Raw genomic sequence first — 16,088 nt, forward strand, 5'->3', positions numbered from 1 at the left:
TAAAAAAAACTGTAACCTAAAGGCAAAAAAGATTAAATCTACAAGTTGCTTAGTCTTCTGCCTTTGGCATCTTTTGCATTGTTGTCATACTAAAAATTGTACTTAATTGCCATTTCCAGTCATCCCACGACCAACTTACTGGTATTATCTCGTAATTATGTCCCTCCTTAGCTCTCTCCCTTTGTAAAATTCGAGGTGACCTCTTCTGATATTTGGGGGTAGTATTTTGTCAAAACACAAAAAGTGTTTAGCCAGGATTTTTGTTCAACCAGTGTACTGCCATTTTATGTGTAACATATTAGCCAATGTTTTGACCCCAAACTGTGTTTAAGGAAAGAATGTTTTTCAGTTTGGGGTTAAACTCTTTTGTTTGTGCTGCAAACTCAGAAAGTCCTTCAGGTTTTGGTTTTTGTTTTAAGTCAAAAGACCTTACAAAATTGCAGCTCTGATTTTTTTTAAAATTTAGATTCCATGTTTTCTTAATGTGAAAAATCATATTCTCAGTTAAAATTTAGTTTCCTGGTCAATATACATATAATCTGTTAAAAAGCCAACTGAAAAGTGAGGAATATCGAGTCATCTTTTGAGTGATGAAATGAGACTGACTTTTGTTAGTTTTGGTGTCTACATAATTATCTACAATAAACTGGCCTTATTTTGTTCAGATGAGCTGAAAATTAAAATCCTAAAATGATAACAATTTAACAAAATTGAAAAGCTGACCTATTTGGTAGTCCTTACCTGAAAACAGCCTTGATGATCTTGCTTTCCCAAGTAATAAAGAAAATCAAATAGTCATTGATAGATTTACAATTTTAGTATTTTATACGTATACCCATACTGGAGAATAATCTGTTGATATGTTTAGGTAGACACTGCCTATTGTACATTGTTTATTAGACATTACTTTTCTCCAGAATAAGGTTCCTTGGTCCCTAGAGGAGAGAAAAACAAAACAATGTTGTTTCCTTGGCCAGGTGACATTCCATCAAATAAGAATTCCCTAACTCTGTACAAACCAGTTCTGTCCAGGTGCTCCTAAATAGGCAAGAGAAAACCAGCTACAAAAGCACTGAGTACTAGACAGAGGAAATGGTAATATGAAAAATGTTGAATGAGTCTGCAGTTTTACTTCACAATTTCTCTAGTTTTAGGGAACTTATGAAAGAAATAACTTACACTACTTAAAATGTAAAGATTAGTGCCAATTGATGACTGAATTTCTAGGATATTCTCAGATCCCTTTCTCTCTTTCTGTTTTGTACTCTCTCTCAGTGTTCTCTTCCTATCTCTGCTTATGCTCCCTCTCACATACACAGGATTTTATGATTTGAAGTTAGTAAGACATTTCTTTTTTCTTCTTCTTTCCAATCTTGGGTCTTGAACTCAGGGCCTGGGCACTGTCCCTTAGCTGCTTTTGCTCAAGGTTCGCACTCTATCACTTGAGCCACAGCACCACTTGTGGCTTTTTCTGTTTTATGTGGTGCTGAGGAATCGAACCCAGGGCTTCATGAATGCTAGGCAAGCACTCTGCCAGTAAGCCACATTCCCAGCCCATTGTAAGACATTTCTGAGACAAGTTTATGACTGTTCCAACATAGGAATCTTAACATTTACTTAGGAAATTGTGTAACAGCACACCATTAAATAGCATATAATATCCTCTTTTGTGTTCTTACTCTGAAATCTTGCTTGTTTTCACTGCCTTTACAGATTATCATCACCACTAAGAACTCATTCTTTTTCCATGGATCAGGTAGCCACTCAGTCCTGTAAACTACCACAATATACTACTCTCTTTTTACTTCTTGGCACATTTTTTATGGGCTGAACTATAAATCTCCTAAGAGCTCACGGATTACCTCTTCATTGTTGTGTCTTCTTCACAAAAACATTGAATTGCCTGATGCTTGCTTACTGAATCAATGTTGAGCAATCAGACCATGAGATTAAACCACAAGCCACTTTAGTTATATCAAAACATGCTTTCTTCTAAGGTTGTATACTAGGTTTTTAGCTTTTAAATGTAAAAAATTAAAAAACTGTCAGGAATAATAATTTCCCAAATCATAGTTAGTAGAATGGATGTAAACCTCATTTGGATTTTTATTTTATTTTATTTTTTGCCACTCCTGGAGCTTGAACTCTGGGACTGGGCACTGTCCCTGAGCTGCTTTTGCTCCAGGCTAGCACTCTACCACTTGAGCCACAAAGCCATTTCTGGCTTTTTCTGTTTATGTGGTACTGAGGAGTCGAACCTAGCTCATGCATGCTAGACAACCACTCTACTACCTAGCCACATTCCCAGCCCTCATTTGGCTTTTATTGGTGAAGTTACTAATTTATTTCCACAGCATTTAAGTTTACTTACTAATTAAGTGCAGCTGTCATCCCAATATAGAAGGAAAGGGAAGAGAGATGCATTGTACTAAATTAAGAAAGTACACGATACAAGTGGCTCTTCATTCCAGCTATAACACCTTGGTCATGTGCATTTTCAAGTGAAGTTAGACTAGGGGTTGAAACCTAGAAACTTTCCTCTTAGGCTCTGATAAGAGAAATCAATATGTACCAGTAGGAAGGGAGAAGGGCTAATAAAGAGGGTGAATGAGGATATCATCCACGTAGTTTATTTGCCTATAGGAAAACAGAACAGTGAAACTTGCTGATATTATTTTAAGAAGTAGAAGCTTGGGGCTGGGATGGTGGCTCAGTGGAAGAGTGCTTGCCTTGCATGCATGAGGCCCTGGGTTCCAATCCTCAGCACCACATGGGCAGAAAAAGCCAGAAGCAGCACCATGGCTTAAGTGGTAGAGCGCTAGCTAGCCTTAAGCTGAAGAGCTGAGGGACAGCACCCAGGCCCAGAGTTCAGGCCCTATGACCAAAAAAAAAAAAAAAAAAAAGCAGAAGCTCAGGAGAGTGAAGGTAGTTGCAGGGGGGGAGGGTGAGGGGAGTAAGGGATAAGGGATACGTTGTATATATGCCACACAATAAACCCCCTCTTAAAAACTAATGTAAGCTAGTAAAAATAATTTTTAAAAGAAACCTTCAGCTGGGCACCTGTGGCTCAGGCCTATAATTTTAGCCACTCCAGAGACTGAGTGTTAAGGATCATGGTGAACCCTGCCAGGTTCCAATTAACCATCAAAAAACAAGAAAAGAAAAGAAAAAAAAAAAGCTGGAAGTGCAGTTGTAGCTCAAGTGTTAGAGCACTAATCTTGAACAAAAAAGCTTAAGGATGGGGGCTGGGAAGGTGGCTTAGTGGTAGAGCGCTTGCCTTGTGTGCATGAGGCCCTCGGTTTGATTCCTCAGCACCACATAAGCAAAAAAAAAAAAAAAAAAGCCGGAAGTGGCGCTGTGACTCCAGTGGTAGAGCCCTAGCCTTGAGCTGAAGAACTGAGGGACAGCGCCCAGGCCCAGAGTTCAGGCCCCATAACCGACCAAAAAAAAAAAAAAAGCTCAAAGTTGGTGCCTAGGTCCTCATTTCAAGTCCCAGGACTGGTACACACACACCTTCCTTTTAAGGGTAAATTTGAATAACATAACTTATACAATCAATTTTTTAAACTAAATGATGAAAGTAAAGTAAGAGTGCAGATATTACATGAATGAATTTCCCAATAATAGAGACCTGGTTATACATTCTTGCTCTACCTAATTGCTGTATGACATAGGACACTCTTGAGTGTTCGTATTCAGATCTATTCCATAAGTACTGAAAGTAGGTTATGAGTAGCAGGTGCCTGTGGCTCATGCCTGTAATCCTAGTTACTCAGGAGGCTGAGATCTGAGGATCACGGTTCAAAGCCAGCCCGGGCAGAAAAGTCTTTGAGACTCTTATCTCCAATAAAACACTAGAAAACCGGAAGTGGCGCTGTGGCTCAAGTGGTAGAGCTCTTGCCTTGAGCTGAAGAGCGCTGAAACAGTGCCCAAGCTCCACAACCAACAAAAAAACAAAACAAAAACCTTAGGTTATGAGTTTAATTTATAAACCATCAAATTACTTGAGTTTTTGAGATGATCTTACTGTGTAGCTCAGACTAGCCTCAAACTCATGATTGTAACCTCCTCACTCTCCTGAGTACTGGGACTGCAGTTGTTTGTCTCTAGCAGTTTTTTGAGTTGAGGTTACATCTCCTCTGACTTTATATTCTGTATTTTTGGTTTGTTTTTGATAGAGTCTTTATAACTCGGGTTGACCTCCACTTTTGATCTTTCTGCCTTAGCTTTGGAGACTGAGATTACAGGTGTGCACCACCATTCTCAGTTTATATACTGACTTTCTGTAGGAGACTTACCTAAAGGATATGGAAAGATAAAGATAGCCTACAGATTTTACTAATGTCCCTTTTTGAGAAATAGGTTTGGGGTACCGAGGAACATACAATGCTATTATGAAAAAAATGAAACAGTACGAGTCTTTTGGAAAGTTTTTTGCCCTTTGAGACAGGTCACACTCAATCCCCTGGGGCCAACAAATGTCCTGCCTCACCTTCCCAAGTACAATAGCTGGGGACTGCAAGAGCATGGAGCATCATGCCTCGCTTTAAACAAATTTCAAAATAATAAGAGCTGAGGAAGACTTTTCTACATAAAGAGTTTCTAGTGCTTGTAATTGTTACTATGTGGAATCAAGCTAAGGAGGAAATTCTTTCATTGTAATATTTTCATTCTTACAGTGGATGATGGAATTATATTAAAATTGTACAAACTATAGAACAAGAACCTTTTAGTTTTAACTGTAAGAGTTTTTGCTTTTTAAAAAAAGTGTCTTTATATCTTAATTTTATCCCCATGAAATCATAGACAGGAAATTAACAATAACTTGAACTAGAGTAAAATAATTTCTTACATAAATTGATAACTCACAAGAATTTCATGGCTTTGCAATGGAAAGTATCAGTCAATTAAATAGTAATTGAATTTCAAATAAAGCATTACATAATTTTATTAATGGTAGCAACTGTGTGTGTGTGTGTGTGTGTGTGTGTGTGTGTGTGTGTGTGTGTGTATGTGTGTCCATAGTGGGACTTGAACTCAGGGCCTGGGCACCACAGTCCCTGAGCATTTTTGCTCAAGGCTAGCACTTAACCACATGAGCCACAGCTCCACTTCTGGCTTTTTTTCTGCTGCTTATCATGAGTATATGTTTCTTTTTGCCTTAAGGAAAATATTTTGTTAAGAGACTGTTGAATATTTAATGTCAGCTCTATTACCATAAATTGGAGGAACTTAGTCATCTTTATAAGTTTTTTAAGAATGTGACTAGTAAGAGTATTTTACATTTAATTTCTGTAGAGAATTTGACGTTTTTCAGTCTGTTTTCTTCCTGGTATAAAATCCAAGTCTTTCAGTTATAAAAATATTCCTTTTACATTTAGTGTATACAATAATATAGATATAGATATGTATATAAATCATGTATATGTAAAATACAGTATTGTGTATCTAGACGCACCTAAAGTAAATGTATATTTTTGTTGGAACAGATCTTTACTCTTACCTGAAAGTATTAAAAGCAGATTTAATATTAGTTACAACTGCCTGGTACTGGTGGCTCACTCCTGTAATCCTAGCTACTGAGGAGGCTGAGATGTGAGGATCATAGTTGAAGCCAATTGGGGGAGGAACATCTGTGAGACTATTATCTCTAAGCAGCAGAAAAAAGCCAGAAGTGGAGTTGTGGCTCATGTGGTTAAGTGCTTTCTTTGAGCAAAAATGCTCAGGGACTGTGGTACCCAGGCCCTGAGTTCAAGTCCCATTATGGACACACAAACACACATGATTAGTTGCTACTATTAATAAAATTATCTAATGCTTTATTTGAAATTCTCTTTTCCTCACAGTTAGAGCCATTAAACTTCACACCTTTTTTTTTTTTTGGTGGTTACTGGGGTTTGAACACAAGACCGCAGGCTTTCTAAGCAGGCACTCTGCCCCTTGAGCCATTCTGCCAGTTGCATTTTGCATTGATTCTTTTTGACACAGGGTCTTGCCTGGACTTCTATCCACTATTTGTAGTTCCCTTTGTCACTGTGGTGACAGTTATGAACACTTGTGTCCAGCCATTTTGTTTCCTCAGTAGTTTAGGGTGACAGGCATATGCTACCACACCCTGCTTCTTTCTTTGAGATGGAGCCCCTTAACTTTTCTTCCCAGACTGTCAGGGAACCAGGTTGTTCCCAGTCTCTGCCTCATGTTTGGTTTGGATGTTTCACATATTCATCTGCTTCCTTTTATTCTTAATAAAGGCATGCTTTATTGCACCCACTCATAAGTTGAGGGGTCTTCTGCCTGGGCTGGCTTCCACCCTTTATCTTCTAGTTCTCAGACTTCCAAGTAACTAGGATTACAGGCTGTGACCACCAGCAGCCAGCTGGTTATTGATACATTTTTTATAATTGATGAAATATTATAAACATCTTCAGATGTGAATTCTGTTTTCAATGTTTATTGCCTATAATTTATTATTATTATTATTTTTATATCATTATGACTAAAATGTAGAAACTTGTGGTTCTGAGGGATTTTGGGAGAGGCTTCTTTTTGTTGTTGTTTATTGATTTATTTTTGAGACAAGATCTTGTTATTATAGTCCAAGATCTTGAATTTGCCTCTGCCTCCTAAATGCTGGAACTAAGCAAAAAAAGTAAAGGAAAGAACTATCCACAATAACATGAAAGTAAAAGTATGTTTGTATATGTCTTATGTGTACAGTGAATAACAGAAACGAATGATCTTGAAAATGTTCAATTTTGTGTGTGTGTGCTACTGAGGATGACCTCAGGGCCTTAAGAAGCAATCTGCCGCTTAATCCATGATGCCAGTCCAATAACATTTAAGTATTTTAGATACTTAAAAAGATAACTTGAAATGCTTATCTGATTTACATTGAAGTGCTGGCATTGAGATTCCAAAATTATAAATCTGAGTCAGGCAGATTGATACCAAAGTCTTCAATGGGATTCAAAGCAGACACTTAAAACTATGAAATCTGTTCACATCCCATCCAACATACCTATAGTACTTGAATGTGAATTTATAGTGCTTGCTACTATTCACTTAACATACTAGGAATAGGGAGGGTTGGTGAATAGCTGTAAGTACAGATAATCAGGCTGTCAACAATTCTTTATTATAAACTAATTCTGCCCTAGAGTACAACAGCCTAAAACAACAAGAATTTGCTCTTTATATCCATTCTCCAAATGAGCCACTGAATCCCTCATATCCAGAATATTAGAGTTTGGCCTGGTATGCCTCAAACCAGGAAATTTCAATCAAGATAGGGTTAAGATTTTCCTAAATTAGTGTAAGATACTGATTTAGCCCTATCTAGGGGGCTAAGTTTTCAGATGCATACTGACTTCTGTGCTCCTGACCTATTAAGAAACTATGGAAATTGCCAGCATTGATTGATCTTGATAGGATTAGAGAATGCCTACATACCCTCTTCAGTAGTCACATACATTGATTCTTTAACAACAACAAAAATTATCTATTCCCTAATATTCCCAAGGTTAAAAGATTTTCTTATAAGGTTCTTATAGGCTATACAGTCTTTATAACTACTCCCATTTGTTGACCAGTAGAAACAAAAGTAAATAAATATTCTGTATTCCCTCCAGGAATCATTGAAAATATTTCATAATTTTTTAAAGTTTTGTTGAGGAATATGTAATAAATTTATATACTTGCACATATTTAAAGTATACAGTTGGGTAAGTCCATGTATATAATATGAAATCATCACGACCATCAATATATCCATATTGAGCACAACTTATCAACCCCCAAAGGAAGTTTTCTTATACTTCTTGGTACTTCCTTCCTTCCATATATCCCATATACCCCATTCTTCAGCACTGATTCTACAGATTCTTTTGCATTTTAGAATTGCATATAACTTTATGGGGGTTGTCTTCAGCATAATTATTTTGAGTTTTGGGTTGTTACATGTATTCTGTTTCCTTTCATTATTAAATACTTCATTTTATGGTTATACCACAGTATGTTTATGGATATGTGTGTGCAAACATATGTACATACACATGCACTATCTTTGGACATACACTTTTATTTTTCATGAGAGAGTACCAATGAGAAATTTTTTTAAGACTATTAAACTGTTTTTCAAAGTGTATCATTTTACATTCATACCAGATATGTATGTGGGTTCTAGTTGTTTTAAATTCTTTCCAAATAACTAATAAACCTAATAAAAAAATAAGTAAAATAGAAAGTGTGATAATGGGATGATCAATTTTAAAACTTAAGCCATACTAATAACCTATAGAGGGATATTTTATGTGGTTTTAATTTGTATTTTCCTCATGACCAATGTTCAGTCTTTTCAAGAAATTATTTGCCATATATGTCTTCTTGTTGACATGTATGGTTACATTTTTGCCTCCTTTTTTTGTGGTACTGGCCTTTACCTTGCTTGGCCATCTGGCGCTATTACCAGTTGACCCATGCTTCTAGTCCAGCTTTTTCTGGTTATTTTGGATCTGGTATCTCAGACTTTTCTGCCTGGACTGTCTTCAAACCTTGATCCTCTGGATCTCAGCCTCCTTGAGTAGCTAGCATTATTGATATGAGCCACCAGAACCCTGTTATTTGGCCTATTTTAAATGGATTGTTTTATTTGAGATTATTTTGTGTTCCTTTAAAATAATGTATATAGTCTTTATTACATTTACGCTTTGTCAGTATTTCATTTGAAATTGTAATTTATCTTTTCCAATGAAGCCTTTCAAGGAGTAAGAGTTTCAAATTTTCATGAAGTTTAATTCAGTTTATTCTTCTATAAAATGTTCAGGGTGTATCTAGTACATCTATCTAGGTCAAGATCTCTGAGGAAGTTTATAGTTACAGGTTTGCAGGATTGAATAGGAAAGTGCTTCATAAAATGATTAACTTATAGTACTGTGCTTTATAATATATTCTCAGCTGGAATTCTACCTATTCTATAACTTATCAAGCACAAAAATATTAAGTGTAGTAAGGATGTCCTTATCTAAGGAGGTAACTTGTGTAGGAAAATAAGAACATGGAGGTCTGGGATGAAGAGTTCATATCTGTAATTTTAATAGCCAGGAGGCTGAGGTAGAAGGATTATGAGTTAGAGGCAAGCCTGGGCTAGATAATGAGAACTTGTCTCAAATGTTTAAAGAAAAAAAATGGAGATGGAAATATTAACTGTCTTGATTTGATCATTACATACTATATACAATTATTGAATGTCATATTGTACCCTTGGTTTTGTGCAGTTAAAAAAATAATAGAAAATAAGTTCCTTGGTGCTGGTGCCTCACAACTATGATCCTAGCTACTCAGGCGGCTGAGATCTGAGGATCAAAGTTTGAAGCCATCTAGGGCACAAGTCTTGAGACTCTTTATCTCCAATTGAATATAGCAAAAAGCCAGGGAAGTGGAAGTGTGGCTCAGGTAGGTAGAGCTCTACCATAGAGTTCGAAAAGTCAAGTGAGAGTGTGAGGTTTTGAGCTCAGTTCTCAGTACCAACACATGTACACACAAAAGCAATTGATTGTAACCTACTGGATTATTTGTGCTTTTCAGAAACAATACACTGATTTCTAGCCAGGATTATAATTCCAAGTCAACCTGGACAGAAAAATCTACATGACTTTATTTCAAATGAAGAAATTGGGCACTGGTATTACATGCCTGTCATATCAGCTAGATGAGAAGCCTAAAATAAGGAGAATCATAGTCCAGGAGTGGGCCTGAAAAAGAAGAGAAACCTTATCTCAAAATAGCGCAGAAAAGAGTAAGAATGCCTCAGCGGTAGAGGCCTGACTAGCAAGTGTGAAGCCCCAGATCACCATAAACACCACCAATCACCACTACCACCACCACCAAAACCCACAATGATTTCCAAAGACAACCTTTAATGACTTAGATAGAATGTAATTTTAAAGTGTCACCTTAAAATAATATTTCATTACCAAAGAAGTGACTTAGAAGTTTGTACTTAAATACATATTGCCTTGGAAGTTTAGTATTTAGCTTTTATATATCCTCATCAAAACAGCATCATCCTCTAAAACTCCAGTAGTAAAACGAACTTTTCTGGAATAATAACATTTTTAGGTGTGGTACACTAACAGTAGCAATTTGGAATCTATGAAGTTTGCCGTATAAAATGGAAGGAAAATAAAAGTGGCCTCCTGTTATTTGCCACTGTGTTCTGCAATGCCTGTGGGGGAGGCTGATGACTCATTAGGCAGATGATTGCCTATGCTGCCTTCTGGATTTTTCCTGTGCTATAGCAAAATTAAGTTATTTTATTTGGGGGGGGGGGCCTTTCACAAATATATGTAGAGGGATACTTTTTTGTGTTAGTCCTGGGACTTGAACTGAGGACCTGGGCATTGTTCCTGAGCTTTTTTGGTTAAGGCTAGTGCTCTACCACTTGAGCCACAGCTCCACTTTCATCTTTTTTGATAATTAATTGGAGATAAGGTCTCATAGACTGTCTTGCCTGGGCTGGCTTTGAACCACGATCCTCAGATTTCAGCCTTCTGAGTAGCTAGGATTATAGGAAGGAACCACTGGCACCCACCTGTAATTTATTTTTAAAATAAGAGTCAAACAGCTAAATATCAATTTTACTGTAATTAAACTGAATTTTCTTTTCTTTTCTTTTTTTTGGGGGGGTGGTCCGGTCGTGGGGCCTGAACTCTGGGCCTGGGCGCTGTCCCTCAGCTCTTCAGCTCAAGGCTAGTGCTCTACCTCTTCAGCCACAGCGCCACTTCCGGCTTTTTTCTTTTTGCTTATGTGGTGCTGAGGAACCCAGGGCCTCAGGCATGCAAGGCAAGTGCTCTACCACCGAGCCACCTTCCCAGCCCTTAAAGTGAATTTTCTATAAATGAAACGACATATGTCATACTTTTCATGAAAGTATGCAGTAGGTATTTTCCGGATTTAGGGTTTGGTATTTATTTGTTTGCTTGTTTGTCTTGGCTGGTGCTGGTGATTGAACTCATGGTCTCTAGAAGTCGAGTGCTCTACCTACCACTAACTATATCTCTGACCCCACTATTTACTCATTTATTTTTATGTGATTGAGAACAGCCAGAATAGCAACATAGTGTATGATTGAGCAGCTATTAAATGCTACACAATTTTCACATAGTGTTAAAATCATGTTTCACAGAGATTTGGGATTAAGTTAATCCAATCTTGGCAGCACTCTACCACATGTTCACATTTTTTACTTTTAGTTTCCATATATGCTCCTCGCCACATCTATTTCATCCTTTTATTGCCCACTTTTAAATACTAATTACCTGTAGCTCCTGAGTAACTTGAATTAAAAGGCACATTCCAAGCCATGTTTGGCTTGTTGGTTGAGATTATGTCTCAATAACTTTTTGCCCTTCTGGCTTTAATTATGAGCCTCCTACTCTCTATTTCCTGAGTAGCAGAAGTATGATCTACCAGGCTTGGCTGGTAGATCTTTTGTGTGTGTGCGTGCACAAGTCTTATGGCTTGAACTCAGGGCCCGGGCTCTTTCCCTGAGCTTTTGTGCTCAAGGCTAGAGCTCTACCATTTGAGCCACAACTCCATTTCCTGTCTATTTTGGTGGTTAATTAGAGACAAGAGTCTAACAGACTTCTCTGCCTAGGCTGGCTTTGAACCATGTGTTCTTTAGATCTCAGTCCTTTCAGTAGCTAGCATTATAAGTGTCAACCACAATGATGTACTTTTTTTTTTTTTTTTTGGTCGGTCGTGGGGCTTTTGAACTCTGGGCCTGGGTGCTCTCCCTGAGCTCTTCAGCTCAAAGCCTGCTCAGTACTCCTTGAGCCACAGTGTCACTTCTGGTTTTCTGGTGGTTTATTGGAGATAAGAGTCTCAAGGACTTTCCTGCCTGGGCTGGCTTTGAATCTCGATCCTCAGATCTCAGCCTCCTGAGTAGCTAGGATTACAGGCATGAGCCACTGGCACCAGGCACGATTAACATAATGTAGCTTGTGATATAATTTGTTTACTGAAAGTCAGTTTTTCAGGGTTTTTTTACAACATTTTTCTAAAGTCAGTGCTTTGTCATATAGAGACATAGGCATTTAGAGGTAATGGAGAAGATTTTAGTAGTATATGTTCATTTTGACTATTAGGTGGTAATATTTCATATTATCAAGCTGTTTATATGCTTCACCATGTTCAGTCATCATCACTATAACATGGAATTTTTATTTTACTTGTGTGAAAGAAGCACTCATCTTTATCTTTTTTAAAGAGAATTTTTTGTGTTTATTAAAAATTGTTCTTCTAGAGGTGACGTACAGAGGGATTATAGTTACATAAGTCATGAAAGAGTACTTTCTTTTTGGACCATATCACCTGTTCCCTCACTCCCAGTTTTCCTTTCTGTCCCCACAAGTTGTATAGTTCATTTTAAACTAGTGAATACTACTGCTGTATGTGTTCACCCTCTGTCTTTCCACTTCTGTGTCTCCCTTACCCTCCCAAAGATAGATAAAGGAACAAACAAGACAAAAAGAAAAGAAAGCAAAAACAGCAACAAAGAAAAAAAACTCGTTTCCATTTCTTGGAGTTCATATTGATAAATATTATTTTATATGATCAGATGCACTCATAAGACTATTCTCCTTTGTCTCACTGTTTGTGAATGCCTAGTTTTTCTTTTGTGTGTGTGTGTGTGTGTGTGTGTGCTGGACCTGGGGCTTGAATTCAAGGTCTGGATGCTGAACTTTTGTGTTCATGGTTACAGCTTTAACACTTGAGCCACAGCTCTACTTCTGTTTGTTTGTTTTGCTTTTTTTTGTTTTTTCCTTTTAATGGTTAATTAGAAATAATAGTCTAATGGATTTTCCTGCCAGGTCTGGCTTTGAATTGTGATCCTCAGATCTCAGCCTCCTGTGTAACTAGGATTATAGGTGTAAGCTACCAGTGCCCAGACAATCTTTTTCTTATAGTGCAGATATTTTATGTGATGAGTAGAGCAAGAAACTTGTTTGGATTTAAGAGAACGTACAAATTCTTATCAAGAAATTTCTCTGCTTATCATAGATTCCTGAAGCACCCTATTTCTGCTCCAGATTCTGAGGCACTGTAGGAGATTTGTTTGTAATTGGGATCATTTGATGGAAAAACATTGAGAAGTAGGAACCCTTTTGTCAGTGCCATGGGAATTGCAAAGTTCAGTGCTTCAGCTTATTATTACCCTGGGTCAGTCCTGGAACTTTCTTGTAATGTTTAACTGTTAGAGGTTCAAGCCTGAAAGTCCTGGACATAGGAAATCATTTCCCACTCCACCATAAAGTAGTACTTTAAAAACTAAATAGACTCTTAGGAATCCTTAACTACTATTGGTGGACAGTAAGGTTTAAGGTGAAGGATGAGGAACAGCGAGTTCCTTTTAGAAATAAAAGGTTTGGCAGATTATGGACCAGACTTAAAGATGATTGCCCCATGCTCTACGTGACTTGTTTTCTTAATCCATGTTTGGATTCCTTATCACCTTCACAAAATAATTACAAGAAGCCAGGTGCCAGTGGCTCACACCTGTAATCCTAGCTACTCAGGAGGCTGAGATCTAAGGATCATGATTCACAGCCAGCAAGCAGGAAAGTCCATGAGACTCTTACTGCCAATTAATCACACTACACCACCAGCTGGAAATGGTGTTGTAGCTCAAAATAATAGAATGCTAGCCTTGAGCTAAAGGAGCTTAGAGACAGTGCCCAGGCCTAGAGTTCAAGACCCAGGCCCATCAAATAAATAAATAAACACAAGAGAACTAATGCATGAAACAGACCAAAATATGTGGTTCAAGTGTGAGCTAACTTTCAGTTATTGAAGGAGTAGTTTTACAGGTCATCCACTATTTCAGTTTTTTGAGTTCTCTAGATGTAGGGACCAAGAAAGAGTCTGTGTAACAATGTTTAATTAGAGATTAATAATATGCAAAAGGAATGGGATGGAAGAAGAGTTAAGCAAAGGAAACAGTCAAAATGCAAATGTCCACTTAATAAAGCCTTAGCTTAACCAACAGGGTGAAATGGAGTGAGTAAGAATATCCCATGTGGGCTGTGTTGGCAGTCTTTCTACTCTTTGCTCATTTACCAAGTACAGGATGCCCTGGGAAGGGGTGAATGTGGGCAAGGCAGCCCTCTGCAGCTGAGGCTGAAACAAAGGGCTAACAGCTATTAGCTCTCTATGGATTACATCCACTCTTCTTTGAAGGTGGGTCTGAGCACTGCATCTAATGTCTACCACAATAGCTCCAGTGTTACCTTGCTTAGGTGTCTTACATTATCTTTGTGACCATCCTCTCATTAGCTCTTCCAGTATAAGAGTGGGAAAACTTTTTTCTGCCAAGAGTTCTTTGGATATTTCTAACATTTCGGGGATATACAAAATCGTCAGTATAGACAGACTGCTGCATTCAGCTGGTGAGAATCATACATTTTGTCTAACGTATAACAAATGATTTGGAGAACCTTTTTTTTTTTTGTCAGTCGTGGGGCCTGAACTCTGGGCCTGGACACTGTCCCTCAGCTCTTCAGCTCAAGGCTATAGCGCTCTACCACTTGAGCCACAGCGCCACTTCCGGCTTTTTCTGCTTATGTGGTGCTGAGGAATCAAACCCAGGGCCTCATGAATGCCAGGCAAGCCTCTACCACTGAGCCACCTTCCCAGCCTTGGAGAACCTTATATGGACCACAGTCCAGATATTCCCTACCTCTGGAGGAAGGAGGATTATATAGGAATCATAACTTACTTTAAAAAATATTTTGTCTAAAATATTTGGTGGGAAAAATTGGTGGAGAATATTATACTAAAGCTATTTTTATACCAATAATAGAAAGCATAGAAGTCCTTAATTCAGGATGCAGGAGAATATAGTACTTAACAAGCGTAGGGTTTGAAGTCTAGCTGCCTGCATTCAAAATCCCACCTTTATCTTTTACTAGTGTTGTTATGTTGGGTAGTTACTTAAACTCTCCATGCTTTGTTTTTCCATTTGTGAAATTGATGTGATAGTAGAGGATGAGAAATTATTTGGCAACTGTTACTTATGTTTATTTTCTTTGCTTTCCTTATGCTTACCCTTCTAATGAGGACATAGATAATAAATAGGTAAATTAAAAAGAAAAGTTATGTTCTTTCAGCTGTTATAAGTGCTGTGAACTGAGAATGACAATGGGAAGAGGGAAACGGGTTTTAGGGAATGCAACTTGGGACTGGAACATTTGAACAGAGACACAATAAATAGAAATAAAGCATGGAGAGATGTGAGGAATGAATGAACATTTTAGGCATGAGCACAGCATGTGTAAAAGTCTGTTGTGGTAGTAGAGGTTAAAATTTAAATATATTAAGACATCAGAATGGACAACAGTGCTTGGAATTTTATGCTTTCAAAACAGATATTTTTGATAGCTCTGGCATGGTGGCTTATGCCTGTAATGTCAGAGACTCAAAAAGGCAGAGATTTGTAGTTAGTAAGGACACCCCATCCATCCCAACCAAAGTGCCAGGCATGATGGCTTGGTGCCTGTGTTGCCACCTACTTAGAAGGCAGTAGGTGGGAGAATTACAGTCTGTTGATGAGCATGGGCAAAGACATGGGACTCCACTGGAAAAATAAAAAGCAAAATTGGGGTGATGGTGTAGCACAAATAATAGAGCACTTGTCGAGCAAACATAGGTGCTGAGTTCAAACCCTATTCATTACTCCACACACAAAAAAGGAAACATGTTTTCAATAATTATATTGATATATGTATGTTTTGAAAGATGTGAGAACTGTTTTAAGGTATATTTGCAACCACTTCTCTACAATGAACTAGATAAAAAAGCTAAATGTCATATTTTCTCTCCCAACACCACCAAAACAATCATCTTGATTTTCTATTTGAGAATATTTATCAGAGGAAAAATTTTTTTCATTTTTCTTTTCTTTTTTAATCTGAGACCAAACTCTGTATCTGTCATTTTTGCTCGTTTGCCTGAGCCACACATCCACTCCCATGAAAAAGGTTTTGGGTCTGATAAAATCATCTGTAGGTAAAATTTTGAATGATCACTAAGGC

The 16,088-nt window shown here is 37.7% G+C and overlaps 1 protein-coding gene across 2 annotated transcripts in view; it reads left to right on the plus strand.

Annotated features, from left to right (window-relative positions):
- Nucleotides 1-16,088, plus strand: part of Atp6v1a (ATPase H+ transporting V1 subunit A) — a 52,823-nt gene that overhangs the window by 950 nt on the left and 35,785 nt on the right. The gene's annotated exons all lie outside the window — the stretch shown is intronic.

This window comes from Dipodomys spectabilis, unplaced genomic scaffold (assembly GCF_019054845.1).
Source record: "Dipodomys spectabilis isolate Male_0828 unplaced genomic scaffold, ASM1905484v1 ptg000032l, whole genome shotgun sequence".
Classification (NCBI taxonomy): Eukaryota; Metazoa; Chordata; class Mammalia; order Rodentia; family Heteromyidae; genus Dipodomys; species Dipodomys spectabilis.